The following is a 27,551-nucleotide window of genomic DNA, read 5'->3' as shown; positions in this document are numbered from 1 at the left end:
CCCCAGGGGAGCTTACAATCTATGGGGTTGATTCATCAAGCAGTGAAAAGAGAGAAGTGGATCAGCTGAGAATTGGTTATAGAAAATAAGATTTTACTTACCGATAAATCTATTTCTCGTAGTCCGTAGTGGATGCTGGGGACTCCGTCAGGACCATGGGGAATAGCGGCTCCGCAGGAGACAGGGCACAATAGCAAGCTTTTAGGATCACATGGTGTGTACTGGCTCCTCCCCCTATGACCCTCCTCCAAGCCTCAGTTAGGTACTGTGCCCGGACGAGCGTACACAATAAGGAAGGATCTTGAATCCCGGGTAAGACTCATACCAGCCACACCAATCACACCGTACAACTTGTGATCTGAACCCAGTTAACAGTATGATAACAATGAAGTAGCCTCTAAAAAAGATGGCTCACAACAATAATAACCCGATTTTTGTAACAATAACTATGTACAAGTAATGCAGACAATCCGCACTTGGGATGGGCGCCCAGCATCCACTACGGACTACGAGAAATAGATTTATCGGTAAGTAAAATCTTATTTTCTCTAACGTCCTAGTGGATGCTGGGGACTCCGTCAGGACCATGGGGATTATACCAAAGCTCCCAAACGGGCGGGAGAGTGCGGATGACTCTGCAGCACCGAATGAGAGAACTCCAGGTCCTCCTCAGCCAGGGTATCAAATTTGTAGAATTTTACAAACGTGTTCCCCCCTGACCACGTAACTGCTCGGCAAAATTTTAAAGCCGAGACCCCCTCGGGCATCCGCCCAAGATGAGCCCACCTTCCTTGTGGAATGGGCACTTACAGATTTTGGCTGTGGCAGGCCTGCCACAGAATGTGCAAGCTGAATTGTACTACAAATCCAACGAGCAATAGTCTGCTTAGAAGCAGGAGCACCCAGCTTTTTGGGTGCCAACAATATAAACAGCAAGTCAGACTTTCTGACTCTAGCCGTCCTGGAATTATATATATATATATATATATATAAATATTTTCAGGGCCCTGACAACGTCTAGCAACTTGGAGTCCTCCAAGTCCCTAGTAGCCGCAGGCACCACAATATGTTGTTTCAGGTGAAATGCTGACACCACCTTAGGAAGAAACTGGGGACGAGTCCGCAGTTCTGCCTTGTCCGACTAGAAAAACAAATATGGGCTTTTTTAAGACAAAGCCCCCAATTCTGACAATTGTCTGGCCGAGGCCAGGGCCACAACATGGTCACTTTCCATGTGAGATATTTCAAATCCACAGATTTGAGCGGTTCAAACCAATATGATTTTAGGAATCCCAACACTACGTTGAGATCCCACGGTGCCACTGGAGGCACACAAGGGGCTGTATATGCAATACTCCCTTGACAAACGTCTGGACTTCAGGAATTGAAGCCAATTTTTTCTGGAAGAAAATCTACAGGGCCGAAACTTGAACCTTAATGGACCCCAATTTGAGGCTCATAGACACTCCTGTTTTCAGGAAGTGCAGAAATCGACCTAGTCGAAATTTTTTCGTGGGGCCTTCCTGGCCTCACCCACGCAACATATTTTCACCACATGTGGTGATAACGTTGTACGGTCACCTCCTTCCTGGCTTTGACCAGGGTAGGTATGACTTCTTCCGGAATGCCTTTTCCCTTAGGATCCGGCGTTCAACCGCCATGCCGTCAAACGCAGTCGCGGTAAGTCTTGGAACAGACAAGGTCCCTGCTGGAGCAGGTCCTTTCTTAGAGGCAGATGCCACGGTTCCTCTTGGAACAGACATGGTTCTTGCTGAAAGCAAATCCCATCTTAGCTCCCGAGGCCATTAGTCCTCTGTGAGCATCTCTTGAAGTTCCGGGTACCAAGTCCCTCTTGGCCAATCCGGAGCCCGAGTATAGTTCTTACTCCTCTACGTCTTATAATTCTCAATACCTTGGTTATGAGAAACAGAGGAGGGAACACATACACCGACTGTTACACCCACGGTGTTACCAGGACGTCCACAGCTATCGCCTGAAGGTCTCGTGACCTGGCGCAATACCTGTCACGTTTTTTGTTCGGGCGGGACGCCATCATGTCCACCTTTGGTCTTTCCCAACGGTTCACAATCATGCGGAAAACTTCCCGATGAAGTTCCCACTCTCCCGGGTGGAGGTCGTGCCTGCTGAGGAAGTCTGCTTCCCAGTCATCCACTCCCGGAATGAACACTGCTGACAGTGCTAACACATGATTTTCCGCCTAGCGAAAAATCCTTGCAGTTTTGACCACTGCCCTCCTGCTTCTTGTGCCGCCCTTTCTGTTTACGTGGGCGACTGCCGTGATGTTATCCCACTGGATCAATACCGGCTGACCTTGAAGCAGGGGCCTTGCTAAACTTAGAGCATTATAAATTTGCTCTTAGCTCCAGTATATTTATGTGGAGAGAATTCTCCAGACTTGATCACACTCCCTGGAAATTTTTTCCCTGTGTGACTGCTCCCCAGCCTCTCAGGCTGGCCTCCGTGGTTACCAGCATCCAATCCTGAATGCCGAATCTGCGGCCCTCTAGAAGATGAGCACTCTGTAATCACCACAGGAGAGACACCCTTGTCCTTGGATATAGGGTTATCCGCTGATGCATCTGAAGATGCGATCCGGACCATTTGTCCAGCAGATCCCACTGAAGAGTTCTTGTGTGAAATCTGCCGAATGGAAGCGCTTCGTAATAAGCCACCATTTTTACCAGGACTCTTGTGCAATGATGCACTGACACTTTTCCTGGTTTTAGGAGGATCCCGATTAGCTCGGATAACTCCCTGGCTTTCTCCTCTGGGAGAAACACCTTTTCCTGGACTGTGTCCAGAATCATCCCTAGGACCAGCAGACGTGTCGTCGGAACAACTGCGGTTATGGAATATTTAGAATCCACCCGTGCTGTCGTAGAACTACTTGAGATAGTGCTACTCCGACCTCCAACTGTTCTCTGGACCTTGTTCTTATCAGGAGGTCGTCCATTCTCTTTGACGACGAATCCTCATTTCGGTCATTACCTTGGTAAGGACCCGGGGTGCCTTGGACAATCCAACGGCATCGTCTGAAACTGATAGTGACAGTTCTGTACCACGAACCTGAGGTACCCTTGGTGAGAAAAGCAAATTTTTTGGGACATGGAGGTAAGCATCCCTGATGTCCCGGGACACTATATAGTCCCCTTGTTTGCTATCACTGCTCTGAGTGACTCCATCTGAATTTGAACCTTTGTAAGTGTTCAAAAAAATTTTTCGATTTAGAATCGGTCTCACCTAGCCTTCTGGCTTCAGTACCACCATATAGTGTGGAACAATACCCCTTTCCTTGTTGTAGGAGGGGTATTTTTATTATCACCTGCTGGGAATACAGCTTGTGAATTATTTTCAATACTGCCTCCCTGTCGGAGGGAGACATTGGTACAGCAGACTACAGGAACCTGCGAGGGGGGAAACGCCTCGACATTCCAATCTGTACCCCTTGGATACTACTTGTAGGATCCAGGGGTCCTGTACGGTCTCAGCGTCATGCTGAGAGCTTGTCAGAAGCGGTGGAACGCTTCTGTTCCTGGGAATGGGCTGCCTGCTGCAGTCTTCTTCCCTTTCCTCTATCCCTGGGCAGATATGACTCTTATAGGGACGAAAGGACTGAAGCTGAAAAGACGGTGTCTTTTTCTGCAGAGATGTGACTTAGGGTAAATAACGGTGTATTTTCCAGCAGTTGCCGTGGCCACCAGGTCCCATGGACCGACCCCAAATAACTCCTCCCCTTTATACGGCAATACATCTTTGTGCCGTTTGGAATCTGCATCCCCTGACCACTGTCGTGTCCAGAAACATCTTCTTGCAGATATGGACATCGCATTTACTCTTGATGCCAGAGTGCAAATATCCCTCTGCGCATCTCGCATATATAGAAATGCATCCTTTAAATGCTCTATAGTCAATAAAATACTGTCCCTGTCAAGGGTATCAATATTTTTAGTCAGGGAATCCGACCAAGCCACCTCAGGTCTGCACATCCAGGCTGAGGCGATCGCTGGTCACAGTATAACACCAGCATGTGTGTGTATACTTTTTAGGATATTTTTCAGCCTCCTATTAGCTGGCTCCTTAAGTACGGTCCTATCTGTAGATGGTACCGCCACTTGTTCTGATAAGCGTGTGAGCGCCTTATCCACCCTGAGGGGTGTTTCCCAACGCGCCTTAACTTCTGGCGGGAAAAGGTATACCGCCAATAATTTTCTATCGGGGGAAACCCACGCATCATCACACACTTCATATAATTTATCTGATTCAGGAAAAACTACAGGTAGTTTTTTCACCTCACACATAATACCCTTTTTTGTGGTACTTGGAGTATCAGAAATATGTAACACCTCCTTCATTGCCCTTAACGTGTGGCCCTAAAGGAAAATACGTTTGTTTCTTCACCGTCGACACTGAAATCAGTGTCCTTGTCTGGGTCTGTGTCGACCGACTGAGGTAAATGGGCATTTTACAGCCCCTGACGGTGTTTGAGACGCCTGGACAGATACTAATTTGTTCGCCGGCCCTCTCATGTCGTCAACCGGCTTACAGCGTGTTGACATTATCACGTAATTCCATAAATAAGCCATCCATTCCGGTGTCGACTCTCTAGAGAGTGACATCACCATTACAGGCAATTTGCTCCGCCTCCTCACCAACATTTACCTCATACATGTCGACACACACGTACCGACATACAGCACACACATAGGGAATGCTCTGATAGAGGACAGGACCCACTAGCCCTTTGGGGAGACAGAGGGAGAGTTTGCCAGCACACACCAAAACGCTATAATTAACCAGGGACAACCTTTATATAAGTGTTCCTCCCTTATAGCATTTTAATATATGTACATATCGCCAAATCAGTGCCCCCCCTCTCTGTTTTAACCCTGTTTCTGTAGTGCAGTGCAGGGGAGAGCCTGGGAGCCTTCCCACCAGCATTTCTGTGAGGGAAAATGGCGCTGTGTGCTGAGGAGAATAGGCCCCGCCCCCTTTTCGGCGGGCTTCTTCTCCGGAGTTTTTGATATCTGGCAGGGGTTAAATACATCCATATAGCCTCAAGGGCTATATGTGACGTATTTTTCGCCATACAGGTATTATACATTGCTGCCCAGGGCGCCCCCCCCCAGCGCCCTGCACCCTCCGTGACTGCTGTGAGAAGTGTGCTGACAACAATGGCGCACAGCTGCAGTGCTGTGCGCTACCTGATGAAGACTGAAAGTCTTCTGCCGCCTGGTTCCGGACCTCTTCATCTTCAGCATCTGCAAGGGGGGGTCGGCGGCGCGGCTCCGGGACGAACCCCAGGGCGAGCCCTGTGTTCCGACTCCCTCTGGAGCTAATGGTGTCCAGTAGCCTAAGAATCCAATCCATCCTGCACGCAGGTGAGTTGAAAATCTCTCCCCTAAGTCCCTCGATGCAGTGAGCCTGTTGCCAGCAGGACTCACTGAAAATAAAGAACCTAAAAACTTTTTCTAAGTAACTCTTTAAGAGAGCCACCTAGATTGCACCCTACTCGGACGGGCACAAAAACCTAACTGAGGCTTGGAGGAGGGTCATAGGGGGAGGAGCCAGTACACACCATGTGATCCTAAAAGCTTGCTTTTGTGCCCTGTCTCCTGCGGAGCCGCTATTCCCCATGTCCTGACGGAGTCCCCAGCATCCACTAGGACGTTAGAGAAAGTAATTTATAAAAGCTACCTTGAAATTGAACGGTTGCTATGGGTAACTATTCATTTCACTGCTTGATACATATAACTCCTATGTTCCCTACCACATGTACACACACTAGGGTTAATTGATGTTAGGAGCCAACTAACCTACCAGAGTGTATTTGGAGTGTGGGAGGAAATCAACACAAGCATGGGGAGAAAATACAAACTCCACACAGTCGGGCCATGGTGGGAGGCTTACCCTAAAATGATTAGTAAACTGCACGATAATACTAATGGAGAACTTACACCATCAAACGTCGGGACTATGCAGGGTTTATGTACAGAATGTAGGGTACCACCTTATCCCTTTAATTCTGGACACATTAATTACACAGGTTCTGTGGCTGGCTGCCTTCAAGACTCCACTTCACCTGGTTTTAATCAGCCACATAACCTGTGTAATTAATGTGTCCAGAATTAAAGGGATGAGGTGGTAACCCTAACAGAATGCTTCAGAGGAGAACCTGACACAGACTGTGTGTCTAATACAGCGCCTCATACACCCCCCCCCCCCCCCCCCCATATTTCTCATCACACCAGCAGACCTTTCCTGTATAACACTGGCAGACATCGTGTCCATCACAAATAGCTATGGAACAGTAAGTCCCAGGATTCCAAGGCACCATGCCTGGATTTGCAGCCACCCAGCAGCTGGAGAGCCCCCATTGCCTAAGCCTTCTCTACAGAGTACACAGGTCATACTCCTTCCTTCCCTCCCAGCCTCAGTGCAGGGCAGGCCCTGTCTACATGCAGCACCTACAACCATTGCCTCCCCTGTAACACACATATAGAGTGTAAGCTTGCAAGCAGGGCCTTCTAACTCTACGCCTGCTATTACCCAGTTTATGTAAAGTGCAGCGGAATATGCTGCACTATATAAGAAAGTGTTAATAAATAAATGTAGCCTTCTGCATGATCCTGCACTCACCACTGATTCCTCCCATGTGTTCCTCTTCCTCCTCCCCCTGCTGCAGTGCTGCTACTCTCTCATTCTACTTCCAGGTCTTCAGTTCCCCCCTCCTCCCTCAGTTCAACAAACTTTATCAACAGCTGCTTGTTTCTTTTTTTCTTTTTTACAGCCTTGCTCGGTGACATTCTTTTCAACAATCTTTATTAGTTGTGTTTTGTTTGTTAGCAGACTCGTACACGTCATTCAGATAAAGGTTAATAATAATCATATATGCTCAGTGATGGCGAAAAAACAGCTGTCTTTGCCTAGTAAGCAGCCGTCATTCCATGTTATTCCGCATGTATCCTATGTGTATTTATCTTTGCAAGATGTGTGGTGAAAATATAGCGTGTAGGTTTAAGACTTTATGAAATATACATAAAAGTTCAGTCTCCTCCCATTATAGTCAATTGGCATTCCGTTTATGCAGACCAGAGTGTCATTCCTCTCAGTACGCCCCTCAGCAGTTTGTCCGCACAGTGGGGCCATACTTGCCGATATTTTACCTCTCCTCTCCGGGAGATGACCGGAGAGGAGAAGCAGGTGGGCGGTGATGAGGGAGGAGCCAAGCTGATTACATCAGCAGGCCCCGCCCACCCACCGGGAAAAGACGGTAGTTGGATCAAATTTGGTTAGGGGCGAGGCTAAAATGACCCGATTAGCGTACAGCTGGCGATCAGGTCTGAACTGCGTGATTTCACTTGCAGCCGCTGCGACCCGGAGAACGATGGGTAGCACCCTGCCAGAACGCAGGAGCAGCACTGGTAGGGAGCTACTCTACAGGTACAAAAGCATCACTGCCGTGCAATGCTTTTGTACCTGTGCGGCGGGGGGAGGGCCGGACATGCGGGGCTGACTAGCCCCTGCTCGGCGTCCCCCCGCATGTCAGGGTGGCTGATCGTAGCCGTGCACGATCAAGTCTGAATTAGCCCCATTGACCATTGTTCTAAACCAAGCCTGGCCAACCTGTGGCTCTCCACCTATTGTAAAACTACATATCCCAGCATGCCCTGCCACAATTTTAGCATTCCCTACTAACAAAACTGTGGCAGGGCATGCTGGGACTTGTAGTTTCACAACAGCTGGAGCGCCACAGGTTATCCCGGGCTGTTCTAAACTGTCTCCCCTTCACGTGACCTGGTCATGTACTTCTAACAATGGTGTAAACTAACCAATAAGTTAATGGTTATGTTTATTTTTCTTTCTTTACAAGGGATCCGCAGCGCCCATTACAGAGTACATAACAAATGAGCAAATCAGATAGATATCCTAAGTGTAACACCCCCACAGCACTTTTCTGGCATAACTTCTGGCAGTGTCCTAAGTATAGTAGCCGACTTCTGGGCTGCTCTTTCCGGGAGAGAGCAGCCCGTCGGCTCAGCAGGCGGGGCGTGGCTTCTGGACCGCGTCATTTAAGCCACCCCCCCCACCCCCCGCTGTGTAATGCCGCGATTACCGGCATTATACAGCAGGGGGCGTGGTTACGATGACGCGATTCAACAAGAATCGCATCATCACCTGCCCGGAACGCCCACTTTACTCGTTAAGTGGGCGGCCGGCAGGGGGTGACCCGCGGATATCGGGAGACTTGCCTGCTCTTCCGGGGGGCCGGGAGGGTCACCCGTTTTTCGGGAGCCTCCCGGCCATTCCGGGAGGGTAGGCAAGTATGGTCCTAAGGTGCAAAAATTTTGGTACAAGGTGGTGAGTTTCATTAATTCATTATTTTCCCTTAGGCTTCCTTTCACACCTGTAGCATTGCTGGGTCTGCATTTGGAGAGTTGGATCCTGCCTTCCACAGTAAAAAGCTTTACTCCACTTATTTATATCATACTTATGCCCTTATTTATCAATGCGTGATAAATTTCACAGTGAGTGATAAATTGCACCAGCCAATCAGCTCCTAACTGCCATGTCACAGGCTGGATTTGAAAAATTACTGTTAGGAGCGGATTGGCTGGTGCAATTTATCACTCATAAAGTAAGTTATTTTAACTCAGTGGATCTCGAGGTCCCCCCAACGTTTAGGGGATACGGTTGTTAGGTCGACACAACTTAGGTCAACAGTCATTAGGTCGACATGGTCAATAGGTCAACAGGTTAAAAGGTCGACATGAGTTTTTCACATTTTTTTTCTTTCATTTTTGGATTTTTTTCATACTTAACGATCCACGTGGACTACGATTGGAACGGTAACCTGTGCCGAGCGAAGCGAGCCATATGAGGGGACACTGTGCACTAATTTAGGTTCCCCGTCACTTTCCGAAGAAAACAACGCCAAAAACCCCATGTCGACCTTTTGACCTGTCGACCTAGTACATGGTGACCTAATGACCATGTTGACCTATTGTCCCTGTCGAACTAATGCATGTCAACCTTCCATGGTCGACCTAAGTTGTGTCTATCCAACGACCCATACCCACGTTTAGAACACTTGAAGACATTATAACTGAATACCCTCTATTTTGGGCGACAATCTACCCTTCCAGAAATAGATAGGAAGGCAGCACTTTTCCATAAAAAATGGAGCCCTTATCTCAACTATTTAGAATAGATCCCAACCGCCGGCTTGCAGGCAACGGGGTGAGCGCAAAAGAGCCCCTTGTGGGCTCGCTGCGCTCGCCATGCTGTGCACCGTGGCGCGCTACGCTGTTTATTCTCCCTCTAGGGGTTTCATGGACACCCCAAGAAGGAGAATAGTTGTCGGTATGTCGGCTGTCGGGATTCTGGCGTCGGTATGGTGAACGCCGCAATCCCGACAGGCGACATATCAAATGCCTCCCCTATCTGTGAAGTGTTTATGTAATAATTCACCATGGTACAGTACGTCTGATCCTACTTAATCAGAGGACTCTCATATTTGTTTACGGGCGGTCGTCAGTTTATTTGGATATTGTTGACCCTCTTCTGCCTTCCATGCGGAGGCCTGGTTTACACGAACTTGGATTGGATTCTGAGGCTCCAGGAACGGCTTGTTCGAGACTCGTGGTTTGTCAGCCTTAGGGTGTGTACACACGGTGAGATCCTTGCTATGCCCGATTTTCACTTGCGATTTCCTTTGAACTCCCTGGAGCCCAGATAGCACAGATTTTGACTAACTTTTCTTGAGCTATGGACAAGGGCCCTCATTCCGAGTTGTTCGCAGCAGTTCATTGCATCGCAAACGGCAAAAATTCGCAAACTGCGCATGCGTGAAAGCAGAAATGCACGTGCGCAAAGGGAGCGATACGACGCTTGTGCAAAATTACTAACTGAAAATCAGCTCGTACTACACCACCGAAAACAGGGAGTGACGGAGGTGTGATAGAGGCTCGGCTTCGCTATCTAACGAAATGGGCGTGAAAGTGGGCGGCTAGTGTGGGAGTATGCAACCGGCAGTAGGCGTGTTTTTTGCAGAAATGCGTATCCGATGGTAAAATGTACACAACAAATGTTCGCTATCTTGTCGCAGCCGAGTAGTAAAGGGCCCTACACACTGGCCGATTTTTTGAAAGATATGAACGATCTCGTTCATAAATGAACGAGAACTCGTTCATATCTTTCAGTGTGGAGACTCCTGCGATGAACGATGCGCGGCCCCGCGCTCGTTCATCGCTGGTCTCCCGTCGGCTGTGCATGCAGGCCAATATGGACGATCTCGTCCATATTTGCCTGCACTTCAATGCAGCCGCGTGACGGGGTGCAATGCAGCCGCGTGACGCGTCACTGCCCCCCAGCCGCCGGGTCGCTCGTCTGCCGTATCCGCCGTCGGGCAGCTCGGCGGCGGGTCGGCCAGTGAGTAGGGCCCTCAAGTCTGCAGCTACTCAGCACTTGCAAAGCACTGTTACAAGTGTGTCTGCCCTAATTAGCAATTAATTTGCCAATAAATTCACCTGTTGACCAATTACTTGGCAAACACTGCTCTTACAAAATACTACAAACAGCAATTGCATGCCCACATAACATTTTTATTGTTAGCACCTATAAATCTGACACGCTCCCAAAGAATGCACTGTATTTGTTTTTGTTTTTTTTTAAAATAATTTGATGTTAAATCAGTGGTTCCCAAACTTTTTTGAATCACGGCGCCCTAGAATATCAGAATTTTTTTCACGGCACCCCTAGGCCAAAAATTTCTTATTGAGAAATTTAGAAAGAAATATTACATTATGTAGATCGCGTTTATATCTCATCCTTAGGGTCAGCTGTGTGGTGAGGGACAAGATTTGCTTCTGTTTGGCCACATATATTATGACTGGCAGCCACCAGCACAGGTTTTGCCTATTATATTTACCATGAATAATTTGAATTGGTCCTGGACCACCAACCCAGGGCACCCCTGCAAGTGTCCCGAGGCACCCCAGGGAGCCACGGCACACAGTTTGGGAACCTCTGTGTTAAATGCATGTTTTAATTATTTGTTTAATACTATCAAATGTAATCAAGTGTGAATAAACCAACTTATAAACTACATCAGCTAAATCTTCTCGACATAGACATGTTCCTTTGTACATACCAAATAACATGAACAACATAATGCAGCCTACACGTAATGTTACTTAATACATTTTTTTATTTATTTGGTGGGAATATATGTCCATATCTAATACTATGCCATGTTGCCCCTAGTAACCCAATGTCCTAATTTTTTTTGTAATCTATATGCCCACTTAAGTGTTGTACAAGGCATACATGTTTTAAATTATAATATGCAATGTTTGTATGAATATTCTGATTGTTCCCTTGTTCCACAAATGTCTACATGCCATGTTAAAGTTTACAGGGCACAGTTTTCCATAGTGCATAACCTTTAATAAAACACACAAACAATTTTTTATTCAATATTTTTTTACTTCAAAAAATAAAGTAAATCAAAAACACAACATGGCTACAAATGAGCATCACATACAAAGATGGACATAGCAACAAGCAGATGCCAGTGGCAAAATGCACATAGCAGAACCCAGTACTATGGTAACACCATCTTCTGACAAAATATGATGTTTAATATTTACTAAGTATATGTTGTGAACCCCCAGCCAGACAAAACTTTTAGGGGAACTGAGGTCGATTCTAGAACCAACACACAAACACAACCATACACAGCACACTAGGAAGAGGAAGATGGCTCAGGTGTAGACGAAAATAACTCACAGGCTACAATTTAAATAAACACAAATATACCCTTTCACTTTGAGGGAGTTGTACATTATGGCCACACAAGCCAAAAAAAAAAAAAAAAATCGAGGCAACATGTAAAACATGGGTGCTGCCCATCTGGATAGACATCACTTTCTCTTCTTTTTACCCGCCTGATGTAGTTCTTCTTGGCTCGGTCTACGAAGCGTCCTTCGAGGGCCCTGCCCAGTGGGATGTTCTTCCTGGGCAGAGGGAGGGGAGGGAGCAGATGTGGCTGGCTCTCTGCCACTGTGGGCAAGGGAGACAGCGATATCCTGGAGCCCTTGCAGAATGGAATTTGCAATTTGTTGGAAGGAGGAGGCGAGTTGCTCTTGGCCCTGCCTGATCTCTGCCAGACCTTGGCAGAGTTGAGCTACACCTTGCTCCACACTGGTTCTGTGCTCAGTGAGCCGGACAGGTATCTGGCTTACCTCCCGGATCATCCTGTCCTGAAAAGCATTCAGGCTCTCACCATACCTGGCAATTTGAGACAGGATGTCCGGGATAGCAGAGGGTTGGGTGGAGGGGTCAGTAGGAATCTGGACGGATGGAATCTGTGGTCCCACAGTGCCAGAGACACTAGGTCCCCCCACTCAGCCTCAGCCACATAACCCTCCTCTGACTCTACCTGCTCACCCACCTGTGCTGTGCTATGTTCAAAGCAAAAATAAGAATTTACTTACCGATAATTCTATTTCTCGGAGTCCGTAGTGGATGCTGGGGTTCCTGAAAGGACCATGGGGAATAGCGGCTCCGCAGGAGACAGGGCACAAAAGTAAAGCTTTCCGATCAGGTGGTGTGCACTGGCTCCTCCCCCTATGACCCTCCTCCAAGCCAGTTAGGTACTGTGCCCGGACGAGCGTACACAATAAGGGAGGAATTTTGAATCCCGGGTAAGACTCATACCAGCCACACCAATCACACCGTACAACTTGTGATCTAAACCCAGTTAACAGTATGATAACAGCGGAGCCTCTGAAAAGATGGCTCACAACAATAATAACCCGATTTTTGTAACTATGTACAAGTATTGCAGATAATCCGCACTTGGGATGGGCGCCCAGCATCCACTACGGACTCCGAGAAATAGAATTATCGGTAAGTAAATTCTTATTTTCTCTATCGTCCTAGTGGATGCTGGGGTTCCTGAAAGGACCATGGGGATTATACCAAAGCTCCCAAACGGGCGGGAGAGTGCGGATGACTCTGCAGCACCGAATGAGAGAACTCCAGGTCCTCCTTAGCCAGGGTATCAAATTTGTAGAATTTAGCAAACGTGTTTGCCCCTGACCAAGTAGCTGCTCGGCAAAGTTGTAAAGCCGAGACCCCTCGGGCAGCCGCCCAAGATGAGCCCACCTTCCTTGTGGAATGGGCATTTACATATTTTGGCTGTGGCAGGCCTGCCACAGAATGTGCAAGCTGAATTGTATTACACATCCAACTAGCAATAGTCTGCTTAGAAGCAAGAGCACCCAGTTTGTTGGGTGCATACAGGATAACAGCAAGTCAGTTTTCCTGACTCCAGCCGTCCTGGAACATATTTTCAGGGCCCTGACAACATCTAGCAACTTGGAGTCCTCCAAGTCCCTAGTAGGTGCAAGGCACCATAATAAGCTGGTTCAGGTGAAACACTGACACCACCTTAGGGAGAGAACTGGGGACGAGTCCGCAGCTCTGCCCTGTCCGAATGGACAAACAGATATGGGCTTTTTTGAGAAAAAAACCACCAATTTGACACTCGCCTGGTCCAGGCCAGGGCCAAGAGCATGGTCACTTTTCATGTGAGATGCTTCAAATCCACAGATTTGACTGGTTTTAAACCAATGTGATTTGAGGAATCCCAGAACTACGTTGAGATCCCACAGTGCCACTGGAGGCACAAAAGGGGTTGTATATGCAATACTCCCTTGACAAACTTCTGGACTTCAGGAACTGAAGCCAATTCTTTCTGGAAGAAAATCGACAGGGCCGAAATTTGAACCTTAATGGACCCCAATTTGATGGCCCATAGACACTCCTGTTTGCAGGAAATGCAGGAAACGACCGAGTTGAAATTTCTTTGTGGGGCCTTCCTGGCCTCACACCACGCAACATATTTTCGCCACATGTGGTGATAATGTTGTGCGGTCACCTCCTTTCTGGCTTTGACCAGGGTAGGAATGACCTCTTCCGGAATGCCTTTTTCCCTTAGGATCCGGCTTTCCACCGCCATGCCGACAAAACGCAGCTGCGGTAAGTCTTGGAACAGACATGGTACTTGCTGAAGCAAGTCCCTTCTTAGCGGCAGAGGCCATAAGACCTCTGTAAGCATCTCTTGAAGTTCCGGGTACCAAGTCCTTCTTGGCCAATCCGGAGCCATGAGTATAGTTCTTACTCCTCTACGTCTTATAATTCTCAGCACCTTAGGTATGAGAAGCAGAGGAGGGAACACATACACCGACTGGTACACCCAAGGTGTTACCAGAACGTCCACAGCTATTGCCTGAGGGTCTCTTGACCTGGCGCAATACCTGTCCCGTTTTTTTGTTCAGACGGGACGCCATCATGTCCACCTTTGGTATTTCCCAACGGTTTACAATCATGTGGAAAAAACTTCCCGATTAAGTTTCCACTCTCCCGGGTGGAGGTCGTGCCTGCTGAGGAAGTCTGCTTCCCAGTTTCCATTCCCGGGATGAAACACTGCTGACAGTGCTATCACATGATTTTCCGCCCAGCGAAAAGTCCTTGCAGTTTTTGCCATTGCCCTCCTGCTTCTTGTGTCGCCCTGTCTGTTTACGTGGGCGACTGCCGTGATGTTTCTCCCACTGGATCAATACCGGCTGACCTTGAAGCAGAGGTCTTGCTAAGCTTAGAGCATTATAAATTTACCCTTAGCCCCAGTATATTTATGTGGAGAAAAGTCTCCAGACTTGATCACACTCCCTGGAAATTTTTTCCTTGTGTGACTGCTCCCCAGCCTCTCGGGCTGGGCTCCGTGGTCACCAGCATCCAATCCTGAATGCCGAATCTGCGGCCCTCTAGAAGATGAGCACTCTATAACCACCACAGGAGAGACACCCTTGTCCTTGGATATAGGGTTATCCGCTGATGCATCTGAAGATGCGATCCGGACCATTTGTCCAGCAGATCCCACTGAAAAGTTCTTGCGTGAAATCTGCCGAATGGAATTGCTTCGTAGGAAGCCACCATTTTTTACCAGGACCCTTGTGCAATGATGCACTGTTTTTAGGAGGTTCCTGACTAGCTCGGATAACTCCCTGGCTTTCTCTTCCGGGAGAAAACCTTTTTCTGGACTGTGTCCAGAATCATCCCTAGGCACAGCAGACGTGTCGTCGGGATCAGCTGCGATTTTGGAATATTTAGAATCCACCCGTGCTGTTGTAGCAGTATCCTAGATAGTGCTACTCCGACCTCCAACTGTTCCCTGGACTATGCCCTTATCAGGAGATCGTCCAAGTAAGGGATAATTAAGACGCCTTTTCTTCGAAGAAGAATCATCATTTCGGCCATTACCTTGGTAAAGACCCGGGGTGCCGTGGACAATCCAAACGGCAGCGTCTGAAACTGATAGTGACAGTTCTGCACCACGAACCTGAGGTACCCTTAGTGAGAAGGGCAAATTTGGGACATAGAGGTAAGCATCCCTGATGTCCCGGGACACTATATAGTCCCCTTCTTCCTGGTTCGTTATCACTGCTCTGAGTGACTCCATCTTGATTTGAACCTTTGTAAGTGTTCAAAAAATTTTTTAGAATAAGTCTCACCTAGCCTTCTGGCTTCAGTACCACAATATAGTGTGGAATAATACCCCTTTTCTTGTAGTAGGAGGGGTAATTTAATTATCACCTGCTGGGAATACAGCTTGTGAATTTTTTCCCATACTGCCTCCTTGTCGGAGGGAGACCTTGGTAAAGCAGACTTCAGGAGCCTGCGAAGGGGAAACGTCTCGACATTCCAATCTGTACCCCTGGGATACTACTTGTAGGATCCAGGGGTCCTGTACGGTCTCAGCGCCATGCTGAGAACTTGTCAGAAGCGGTGGAACGCTTCTGTTCCTGGGAATGGGCTGCCTGCTGCAGTCTTCTTCCCTTTCCTCTATCCCTGGGCAGATATGATCTTATAGGGACGAAAGGACTGAGGCTGAAAAGACGGTGTCTTTTTCTGCAGAGATGTGACTTAGGGTAAAAACGGTGGATTTTCCAGCAGTTGCCGTGGCCACCAGATCCGATGGACCGACCCCAAATAACTCCTCTTCCTTTATACGGCAATACACCTTTGTGCCGTTTGGAATCTGCATCACCTGACCACTGTCGTGTCCATAACATCTTCTGGTTATGGACATCGCATTTACTCTTGATGCCAGAGTGCAAATATCTCTCTGTGCATCTCGCATATATAGAAATGCATCCTTTAAATGCTCTATAGTCAATAAAATACTGTCCCTGTCAAGGGTATCAATATTTTTAGTCAGGGAATCCGACCAAGCCACCCCAGCTCTGCACATCCAGGCTGAGGCGATCGCTGGTCGCAGTATAACACCAGTATGTGTGTATATACTTTTTATGATATTTTCCAGCCTCCTGTCAGCTGGTCCTTGAGGACGGCCCTATCTATAGACGGTACCGCCACTTGTTTTGATAAGCGTGTGAGCGCCTTATCCACCCTAAGGGGTGTTTCCCAACGCGCCCTAACTTCTGGCGGGAAAGGGTATACCGCCCATAATTTTCTATCGGGGGGAACCCACGCATCATCACACACTTTATTTAATTTATCTGATTCAGGAAAAACTATGGTAGTTTTTTCACATCCCACATAATACCCTCTTTTGTGGTACTTGTAGTATCAGAAATATGTAACACCTCCTTCATTGCCTTTAACGTGTGGCCCTAATAAGGAATACGTTTGTTTATTCACCGTCGACACTGGATTCAGTGTCCCTGTCTGTGTCTGTGTCGACCGACTAAAGTAAACGGGCGTTTTAAAAACCCCTGACAGTGTTTTTGAGACGTCTGGACCGGTACTAATTGTTTGTCGGCCGTCTCATGTCGTCAACCGACCTTGCAGCGTGTTGACATTATCACGTAATTTCCTAAATAAGCCATCCATTCCGGTGTCGACTCCCTAGAGAGTGACATCACCATTACAGGCAATTGCTCCGCCTCCTCACCAACATCGTCCTCCTACATGTCGACACACACGTACCGACACACAGCACACACACAGGGAATGCTCTGATAGAGGACAGGACCCACTAGCCCTTTGGAGAGACAGAGGGAGAGTTTGCCAGCACACACCAAAAACGCTATAATTATATAGGGACAACCTTATATAAGTGTTTTCCCTTATAGCATTTTTTATATATTTCTAACGCCAAATTAGTGCCCCCCCTCTCTGTTTTAACCCTGTTTCTGTAGTGCAGTGCAGGGGAGAGCCTGGGAGCCTTCCCTCCAGCCTTTCTGTGAGGGAAAATGGCGCTGTGTGCTGAGGAGATAGGCCCCGCCCCTTTTTCGGCGGCCTCGTCTCCCGCTCTTAACGGATTCTGGCAGGGGTTAAATATCTCCATATAGCCTCCGGAGGCTATATGTGAGGTATTTTTAGCCAAAATAGGTATTCATTTGCCTCCCAGGGCGCCCCCCTCCCAGCGCCCTGCACCCTCAGTGACTGCCGTGTGAAGTGTGCTGAGAGGAAAATGGCGCACAGCTGCAGTGCTGTGCGCTACCTTTAGAAGACTGAGGAGTCTTCTGCCGCCGATTCTGGACCTCTTCTTACTTCAGCATCTGCAAGGGGGCCGGCGGCAAGGCTCCGGTGACCATCCAGGCTGTACCTGTGATCGTCCCTCTGGAGCTGATGTCCAGTAGCCAAGAAGCCAATCCATCCTGCACGCAGGTGAGTTCACTTCTTCTCCCCTAAGTCCCTCGTTGCAGTGATCCTGTTGCCAGCAGGACTCACTGTAAAGTAAAAAAACCTAAGCTAAACTTTTCTAAGCAGCTCTTTAGGAGAGCCACCTAGATTGCACCCTTCTCGGCCGGGCACAAAAATCTAACTGGCTTGGAGGAGGGTCATAGGGGGAGGAGCCAGTGCACACCACCTGATCGGAAAGCTTTACTTTTGTGCCCTGTCTCCTGCGGAGCCGCTATTCCCCATGGTCCTTTCAGGAACCCCAGCATCCACTAGGACGATAGAGAAATAAGAATGAGTGGAAAAAGAGTAGAAAAAAACAACATGAGACTTTTTGAACCACTAAATTAGTTGTTTAGGAATATGTGTGTAAACTTACCTGGCAAGTCATGTGCCATCAGTATTTCAGGCAGGTCCGTGTCCATATGAGACACCCCAACCCCCTCCTCGTAGCTCACACAGTCCATCGCCATCTCCTCAAGATCTGTGTACTCCACAGTGGCAGCTGGACCTCTCCCTGTTGCCCTCGAGGCATTCCACTCCGCAGACCTCTTGCCCTTCAGGCGGGATTTGAAGTCGGCCCAACTACATATGTGATTAAAAATAGGAGCAAGGTACAGAAAAGTTATGAATACCTGCTTTAATTGATAGTACACATGTTATGTGTTTGGTTGCTATAGGCAACATCACATCTAGCTAAGTTTTTAATAATACTTAGCTCAGAAAATGGTGTGTCATTATACACTTATCGTCTTCTAACTTCCTGTGATGTGCGGACTATTGAGCCGACTTCATTAACAGAATCAGTGATGCCCCTCCAGATTCGATGTTTGGATGCAGCACCCATGTTTTTGGGGCCTCAATGAATTTTTTCCATGGCCTGTGTGACCAAAACACGTAACTCCCTCTTAGTGAAGGCGGGCTGTCTTTTTTTTTATGTAGCCTGTGAGCTATCGTCCTGTCCCTCCTCACCATCTTCCTCTTCACTAGCTGCTTGTGTACTTTGTGTTTGAGATGGTAGGCTGGAATCTCCCTCAGTTTCCCCAGTATCTATGTCTGGCAGGGGATTCACTCCTAACTCCTGGGTATCAGAAGATGGAGTTTGTACAGTACTGGGTCCTGCTATTTGAAAATCCGCACTTGCAGCTTCCAGCATCTGCCTCCGCAGCGCTAGTCGCCTATGTGTCAAAGCGGACATCTGCTGCTGCACCTGGTCCATCTCTGCTGCCATCTGCTCACGAGCAGCCATGTTGCTGGTGGCATGTGTGTTTGCACAGGTGTCCAGCGATTTATAGCTGCGTGTGGTTTCCAGTGCGGTAATTCGCACAGGTGTCAATTATGCTAATACTTCCAGTATTTGTTGTACAGCCTATTTAAAAGCCTGGATTGCAGCCTATGTGAGTGGGTGTATGATGCTAAATGCTGTTTGAAGACACAAGCAAGGTGGACGTGTTTCCTCACACATTTCAGAGTGAGTTTTTATTGCAGTATATAGCATAAAAAAATAAGATTTTACTCACCGGTAAATCTATTTCTCGTAGTCCGTAGTGGATGCTGGGGACTCCGTAAGGACCATGGGAATAGACAGGCTCCGCAGGAGACTGGGCACTCTAAGAAAGATTTAGTACTACTGGTGTGCACTGGCTCCTCCCTCTATGCCCCTCCTCCAGACCTCAGTTAAGGAAACTGTGCCCGGAAGAGCTGACATTACAAGGAAAGGATTTTGGAATCCAGGGTAAGACTCATACCAGCCACACCAATCACACCGTATAACTTGTGATAAACTTACCCAGTTAACAGTATGAACAAACAACAGAGCATCAACCAATGGATGCCAACATAACATAACCCTTTATTAAGCAATAACTATATACACATATTGCAGAAAGTCCGCACTTGGGACGGGCGCCCAGCATCCACTACGGACTACGAGAAATAGATTTACCGGTGAGTAAAATCTTATTTTCTCTAACGTCCTAGTGGATGCTGGGGACTCCGTAAGGACCATGGGGATTATACCAAAGCTCCCAAACGGGCGGGAGAGTGCGGATGACTCTGCAGCACCGAATGGGCAAACACAAGGTCCTCCTCAGCCAGGGTATCAAACTTGTAGAATTTTGCAAATGTGTTTGAACCCGACCAAGTAGCAGCTCGGCAAAGCTGTAATGCAGAGACACCTCGGGCAGCCGCCCAAGAAGAGCCCACCTTCCTTGTGGAATGGGCTTTTACTGATTTTGGATGCGGCAATCCAGCCGCAGAATGAGCCTGCTGAATTCGTGTTACAGATCCAGCGAGCAATAGTTTGCTTTGAAGCAGGAGCACCCAGCTTGTTGGATGCATACAGGATAAACAGCGAGTTAGTCTTCCTGACTCCAGCCGTTCTGGTTACATAAATCTTCAAAGCCCGGACTACGTCAAGCAACTTGGAATCCTCCAAGTCACAAGTAGCCGCAGGCACCACAATAGGTTGGTTCAAATGAAAAGATGACACCACCTTTGGCAGAAATTGCGGACGAGTCCGCAATTCTGCCCTGTCCATATGGAAAACCAGATAGGGGCCTTACATGACAAAGCCGCCAATTCTGACACACGCCTAGCCGAAGCTAAGGCCAACAGCATGACCACTTTCCACGTGAGATACTTTAGCTCCACAGACTTAAGTGGCTCAAACCAGTGGGATTTCAGGAAACCCAACACCACGTTAAGATCCCAAGGTGCCACTGGTGGCACAAAAGGGGGCTGAATATGCAGCACTCCCTTAAGAAACGTCTGAACCTCAGGCAGTGAAGCCAGTTCTTTTTGAAAGAAAATGGATAGGGCCGAAATCTGGACCTTTATGGACCCTAATTTTAGGCCCATAGTCACTCCTGACTGTAGGAAGCGCAGGAATCGACCCAGCTGGAATTCTTCTGTAGGGCCTTCCTGGCCTCACACCAAGCAACATATTTTTTTTGCTGTCACGTCCTTCCTAGCCTTTATCAGTGTAGGAATAACTTCATCCGGAATGCCTTTTTCCGCTAGGATCCGGCGTTCAACCGCCCTGCCGTCAAACGCAGCCGCGGTAAGTCTTGGAACAGACAGGGCCCTTGTTGCAACAGGTCCTGTCTGAGAGGCAGAGGCCATGGGTCCTCTGTGAGCATTTCTTGCAGTTCCGGGTACCAAGTCCTTCTTGGCCAATCCGGAACAATGAGTATTGTTCTCACTCCTCTTTTTCTTACAACTCTCAGCACCTTTGGTATGAGAGGAAGAGGAGGAAACACATAGACCGACTGGAACACCCACGGTGTTACTAGTGCGTCCACAGCCATCGCCTGAGGGTCCCTTGACCTGGCGCAATACCTTTTTAGCTTTTTGTTGAGGCGGGACGCCATCATGTCCACCTGTGGCAGTTCCCGTCGATTTGCAATCTGCGTGAAGACTTTTTGGTGAAATCCCCACTCTCCCGGGTGGAGGTCCTGCCTGCTTGTCAGGAATCGACTTACCGCTGTTATGTCTGTCCGCCGGAGCGGACTCCGTCCGGGGTCACTGCATGTTGCTGTCACCTGTCACCCTGCTCGTGGATACCATCTCAGGCCTGGGAGCGCCCCTGGAGTCAACGGGCGTGTGGGCGCGCCGCGTCCCAGCCGGGCCGCGTCATGGGCGCCGCCATGACAGTTTTCCCCAGTGTAACTGCGGCAGCCAATCCGGAGCTTGGCCGCACCTCCTCGTCTCACTCCAGCCAATACCTGCCGGTCAGGGGGTATATCAGGAGCTGCAGGGTGAGTCAGAGGTTGTCCTGAACTTTGTGTCACTCCTGCGACCCGTGTGTCTGGACCTGTTCTCCTGTTCCTCCGTGTTCCTGGATATTCTCCTGATCCTCCGTGTTCCTGGATATTCTTCAGTACCTGTTACTTCCGTGGAACTACAAGTACCAGCACCAGCAATACCTTTCTGGCTTCACACCTTCTACACCTGCAGTGTGCTCCAGCCTACAGCAGTAGAGACTCTCTCTCCAGGTGCATTCCGTCATCTCACCTGTGATTCAGCCTGCATGCTGATTGTGCACTTCCAACAGCACAGTGAACATTACCATCCAGTCTCCTGCATTGCTACCAGGTTTGCTACCATTATTCCACCTCTGCTGGCTCCACGTTTTAATTACTCTGGTTCCATTTCTGCATTACAAACTCTGCCATAGACTTTCAGTTTCAAACCATATTATATCATTGCCATTACCATTGCCGTTACCATTGTCATTTCCATTGCATTCGTTTGTTTTACTTTCTGCTGCATTATTATCTGGACTTTCTGTTATTAATAAATCTACATTGTGCACATGCGCAGAAACCCAATACTGCCTCCTCACTTCATTCCACCTACCTCCACTGACCCACTAGCGCCCCCTCCGGGGACACAAACTAAACCGACTCTGACAGTAAGTTCAGGACCATGGACTCGGACGGTGGTCAGAGTGTGGGGTCAGGGGCCTTACAAAACCTGGTCTCCCGTTTGGATGGACAAGAGGCTGTGCAGCAGCAGATATTCCAGTTTCTGCAAGGGATGTCCTCCCGGATTGATACGTTACAACAATCTCTGCTAAGTGCGCCTGCACCTCCAGTTCCTGTTACCTCTGCACATGCAAGTGTAGGGGGTTCTTCTTCTCCGGCTGCATCTGCTCCTGTATCTCGTTTGCACCTGCCTGTGCCTAGCAGGTATGATGGCAGTCCGAAGTTATGCCGTGGGTTCCTCAACCAGTGTGAAGTCCAGTTTGAACTTTTACCTCGTAATTTTCCCACGCCAAGATCCAAGGTTGCTTATATCATTTCACTGCTCTCTGGATCAGCCCTGAGCTGGGTGTCTCCTCTATGGGAACGTGCCGACCCGTTGATGAACAACTATGCTGAGTTTGTTTCCATCTTCAGACGCATCTTCGATGAACCGGGTCGTGCAACATCAGCCTCCGCAGATCTTCTCCAGCTCCGTCAAGGGACTCGCAGTATGGGCCAATACGTCATCCAGTTCCAGACGCTAGCCGCAGAGATCCAGTGGAATAACCAAGCCTTGGTAGCAGCCTTCTGGCATGGACTCTCGGAGAGGATAAAAGATGAACTGGCAACCCGTGATATTCCTGAGCAATTACCCGAGCTAATCTCCCTATGTATCAAGTTGGACTCTCGCATCCGCGAACGCAACAATGAGCGTGCTCGTGCTGAGTGTCGCAAACCAAGAATGGTACCTCCTGTACAGTTGCAGCCTCCACCTTCTGACGAGCCTATGCAAATTAATAGGTCCCGCTTAACCTCTGAGGAGCGGTCAAGGAGACTTCGTGAGAGACTGTGTCTTTATTGTGCGGCAGTAGGTCACCAAATAAATTCTTGTCCAGTGCGTTCGGGAAACGCCAGATCCTGACTTGTAGGGGAGGAGTCAAGTTGGGATCTTTCAAGCAAGCTCCTTCAACCCAAGATTTCATTCTTCCTGTGACCTTAGAGACGGCGGCTGGACTCCAATCTGCAACTGCGTTGGTAGACTGTGGTGCAGCGGGAAATTTCATCACTCAAGCTGCGGTGGACAAGTTTCATCTGCCGGTCTATGAACTTCCATATCCAGTCTACATCACGGCAGTTGATGGTAGTCGTATTTCTAAGGGGTATATCACTCAACAAACCCGGCCAGTGATACTGGGGGTTGGGTTCCTGCATTCTGAGTTAATAATATTTCTAGTTATTCCTCAGGCAACTCAGGAGATTGTGTTAGGTATGCCCTGGCTCCAGCTACATAACCCACAGATTGATTGGGCTACCTTACAACTAACTGCTTGGGGTTCACATTGCCGTCAGTCCTGTTTAGCCCAAGTTGTTCCTGTCAAGACTTCTGAAATCAAGACCCAGTCTACTCTTCCTATGGCCTATCAAGATTTCGCTGACGTCTTCAGCGAGAAGGCCGCTGATGTCCTGCCGCCCCATAGAGAGTGGGATTGCCCCATCGACCTCATTCCTGGCAAAAAACCACCTAGGGGGCGCACCTACCCGTTATCTGTTCCTGAAACCGAAGCGATGAGCGAATACATCAAAGAAAACCTACAGAAAGGATTCATCCGTCCCTCATCATCACCTGCTGGGGCAGGTTTCTTTTTTGTTAAAAAGAAAGATGGAGGACTACGTCCATGTATTGACTACCGGGGACTTAATGATATTACCGTTAAGAACAGCTACCCGTTACCTCTTATTACCGAGTTATTTGATAGAGTCAAAGGAGCCCGCATCTTCACCAAGTTAGATCTCCGCGGTGCCTATAATCTCATCAGAATCCGCAGCGGTGACGAATGGAAGACAGCTTTCAATACTTGGGATGGCCATTACGAGTACCTGGTAATGCCATTCGGGTTGAGCAATGCTCCAGCAGTGTTTCAACACTTTGTTAATGAAATTTTCCGTGACGTTCTGTACAAGTATCTCGTTGTTTACCTGGACGATATCCTCATCTTCTCTCAAGACCTCCCTTCTCATCGTCTCCAAGTCCGTGAAGTCCTCCGACGTCTTCGTGAGAATTGTCTTTACGGCAAATTATCTAAGTGTACCTTTGAGGTTACCTCCATACCCTTCCTGGGGTATATAATTTCTGGATCGGATCTCCAGATGGACCCGGCAAAATTGGAAGCTATTGCCAATTGGTCCATTCCGAACACTCTCAAGTCCATTCAACGATTCCTGGGCTTTGCCAATTATTATAGGAAATTCATCCGAGGCTTTTCAACTCTCATTGCTCCTATTACTAGCTTAACTCGGAAAGGGGCAGATCATTCCAACTGGTCAGAAGATGCCCTGGCTGCGTTTCAAAAAATCAAGATGGCTTTTGTTACCGCTCCAGTTTTGTTACAGCCCGATATTAATAAGCCATTCGAGTTGGAGGTGGATGCTTCCACAGTAGGAGTGGGAGCTGTTCTCTCTCAGATGGGAGCTGACGGGAAGATTCATCCCTGTGGATTCTTTTCCCGTAAGTTTCTTCCTGCAGAAGTTAATTATTCCATCGGAGATCAAGAGCTTCTGGCGATTAAACTGGCCCTTGAGGAATGGAGGTATCTCCTGGAAGGGGCGAAGTTTCCATTTAATATCTATACGGATCATAAAAACCTGCTCTACTTGAAGGCAGCTCAGTGCCTTAATCCTCGCCAGTCCCGATGGGCTATGTTCTTCTCCCGTTTTAATTTCAAGCTCCATTTCCGCCCAGGTTCTCAGAATACCAAAGCAGATGCCTTGTCTCGATCCATGGAATCTGAGGACGAGATATCCGATCCAGTACCACGCTCCATCCTGGATCCTGTTGCTTTTGCTTCTTCACAAGTTTCTCCAGCTCCGCCTCCTGGTAAGACTTTTGTTGCTCCTGAACTCCGTTCTAAGTTGTTGTCTTGGGCTCATCAGTCTAAATTTACTGGGCATCCTGGTGTCCTAAAGACTTTTAAATTTCTCTCTGAAACATACTGGTGGCCGAAGATGAAAGTCGACATCAAAGACTTTGTGGCGTCTTGCCCTAAATGTGTGCAGCACAAAACTCATCGTCAGTCTCCAGCAGGTCAGTTACAGCCATTATCCATTCCCAGCCGTCCTTGGTCACATCTGTCTATGGATTTCATCTCTGACCTTCCCTCCTCCCAAGGATTCAATACCATCTGGGTAGTGGTCGACAGATTTACCAAAATGGCTCATTTTGTTCCACTCCAAGGACTTCCTTCCGCTCCAAAACTGGCTCAAATCTTCCTACGGGAGATTTTCCGTTTACATGGACTGCCCACTGAAATAATATCTGACCGTGGAGTCCAGTTTGTGGCAAGGTTTTGGAGAGCTCTCTGTTCTGCCATGCAGGTCCATCTCAAGTTCTCGTCAGCGTATCATCCTCAGACGAATGGGCAGACAGAGAGGGTAAACCAGGAGTTAGAAACTTTCCTGAGACTGTACATATCATCTTCCCAAGATGACTGGGTAGATTTGCTCCCGTGGGCTGAATTCGCTCACAATTTCCGCTACCACACATCTACTGAAACTACTCCGTTCTTCGCTGTTTATGGGCAGCATCCACGAGTTCCTGATTTTCAAGACCTTCCTAGCATCGATGTCCCTGCTGCCACTACTGTCCTCAGTCAGTTCTCAACAATCTGGAGGAAGATTCATACTTCACTCAAAAAGGCTTCTGCCCGGTACAAATTCTTTGCCGACCGCAAGAGACGTGCAGTTCCCAGCTTGAAACCTGGGGATAAAGTCTGGCTGTCAACCCGGAATCTTCGTCTTAAAGTGCCTTCGATGAAGTTTGCACCACGCTTCATTGGTCCTTTCTCCATCGAAAGAGTTCTAAATCCTGTGGCTTACAAGCTCAAGTTACCCTCTTCATTGCGTATTCCTAATGCTTTCCATGTCTCTCTCCTCAGACCATTAGTCCTAAATCGCTTCCAAAGAGCTCTTCCAGCTGGCCCCAGCATTCCAACTCAGCGGGGCATAGAGTTCGAGATAGAGAAGATCCTGGACTCCCGTCACCGGTATGGTCGTCTGCAATATCTCATCGACTGGGCCGGCTATGGTCCTGAGGAGAGGAGTTGGGTGAACTCTGCTGATGTCCACGCTCCCAGGTTGGTCCGTGTTTTCCACAGGTCTCATCCTTCCAAGCCACGTGGGTGTTCGGTGCCCACCCATAAGGGAGGGGGTACTGTCAGGAATCGACTTACCGCTGTTATGTCTGTCCGCCGGAGCGGACTCCGTCCGGGGTCACTGCATGTTGCTGTCACCTGTCACCCTGCTCGTGGATACCATCTCAGGCCTGGGAGCGCCCCTGGAGTCAACGGGCGTGTGGGCGCGCCGCGTCCCAGCCGGGCCGCGTCATGGGCGCCGCCATGACAGTTTTCCCCAGTGTAACTGCGGCAGCCAATCCGGAGCTTGGCCGCACCTCCTCGTCTCACTCCAGCCAATACCTGCCGGTCAGGGGGTATATCAGGAGCTGCAGGGTGAGTCAGAGGTTGTCCTGAACTTTGTGTCACTCCTGCGACCCGTGTGTCTGGACCTGTTCTCCTGTTCCTCCGTGTTCTTGGATATTCTCCTGATCCTCCGTGTTCCTGGATATTCTTCAGTACCTGTTACTTCCGTGGAACTACAAGTACCAGCACCAGCAATACCTTTCTGGCTTCACACCTTCTACACCTGCAGTGTGCTCCAGCCTACAGCAGTAGAGACTCTCTCTCCAGGTGCATTCCGTCATCTCACCTGTGATTCAGCCTGCATGCTGATTGTGCACTTCCAACAGCACAGTGAACATTACCATCCAGTCTCCTGCATTGCTACCAGGTTTGCTACCATTATTCCACCTCTGCTGGCTCCACGTTTTAATTACTCTGGTTCCATTTCTCCATTACAAACTCTGCCATAGACTTTCAGTTTCAAACCATATTATATCATTGCCATTACCATTGCCGTTACCATTGTCATTTCCATTGCATTCGTTTGTTTTACTTTCTGCTGCATTATTATCTGGACTTTCTGTTATTAATAAATCTACATTGTGCACATGCGCAGAAACCCAATACTGCCTCCTCACTTCATTCCACCTACCTCCACTGACCCACTAGCGCCCCCTCCGGGGACACAAACTAAACCGACTCTGACACTGCTGAGGAAGTCTGCTTCCCAGTTGACCACTCCCGGAATGAACACTGCTGACAGTGTGCTTACGTGATTCTCCACCCAGCGAAGAATTCTGTTGGCTTCTACTATCGCCACCCTGCTCCTTGTGCCGCCTTGGCGATTTACATGAGCCACTGCGGTGATATTGTCTGACTGGATCAGAACCGGTTGGTCGCGAAG

At 48.5% G+C, this 27,551-nt stretch overlaps 1 protein-coding gene across 3 annotated transcripts in view; it reads right to left on the bottom strand.

The window, feature by feature from the left end:
• Nucleotides 1–27,551, bottom strand: part of RBM34 (RNA binding motif protein 34) — a 192,733-nt gene that overhangs the window by 40,423 nt on the left and 124,759 nt on the right. Inside the window, exon 1 of one of the 3 annotated variants that reach the window (XM_063936592.1) lies at nt 6,658–6,766. The exons of the other annotated variants lie outside the window; for them this stretch is intronic. The gene's annotated coding sequence lies outside the window, so the exon portion shown is untranslated. Of the gene's footprint in view, nt 1–6,657; nt 6,767–27,551 lie in introns of those variants that run through there. 3 annotated transcript variants of the gene reach the window in all.

The sequence above is a fragment of the Pseudophryne corroboree genome, chromosome 8 (assembly GCF_028390025.1).
Source record: "Pseudophryne corroboree isolate aPseCor3 chromosome 8, aPseCor3.hap2, whole genome shotgun sequence".
Taxonomy (NCBI): Eukaryota; Metazoa; Chordata; class Amphibia; order Anura; family Myobatrachidae; genus Pseudophryne; species Pseudophryne corroboree.
Note: the sequence above shows the minus strand (reverse complement) of the source record. Positions and strands in the feature narration are given on the sequence as shown.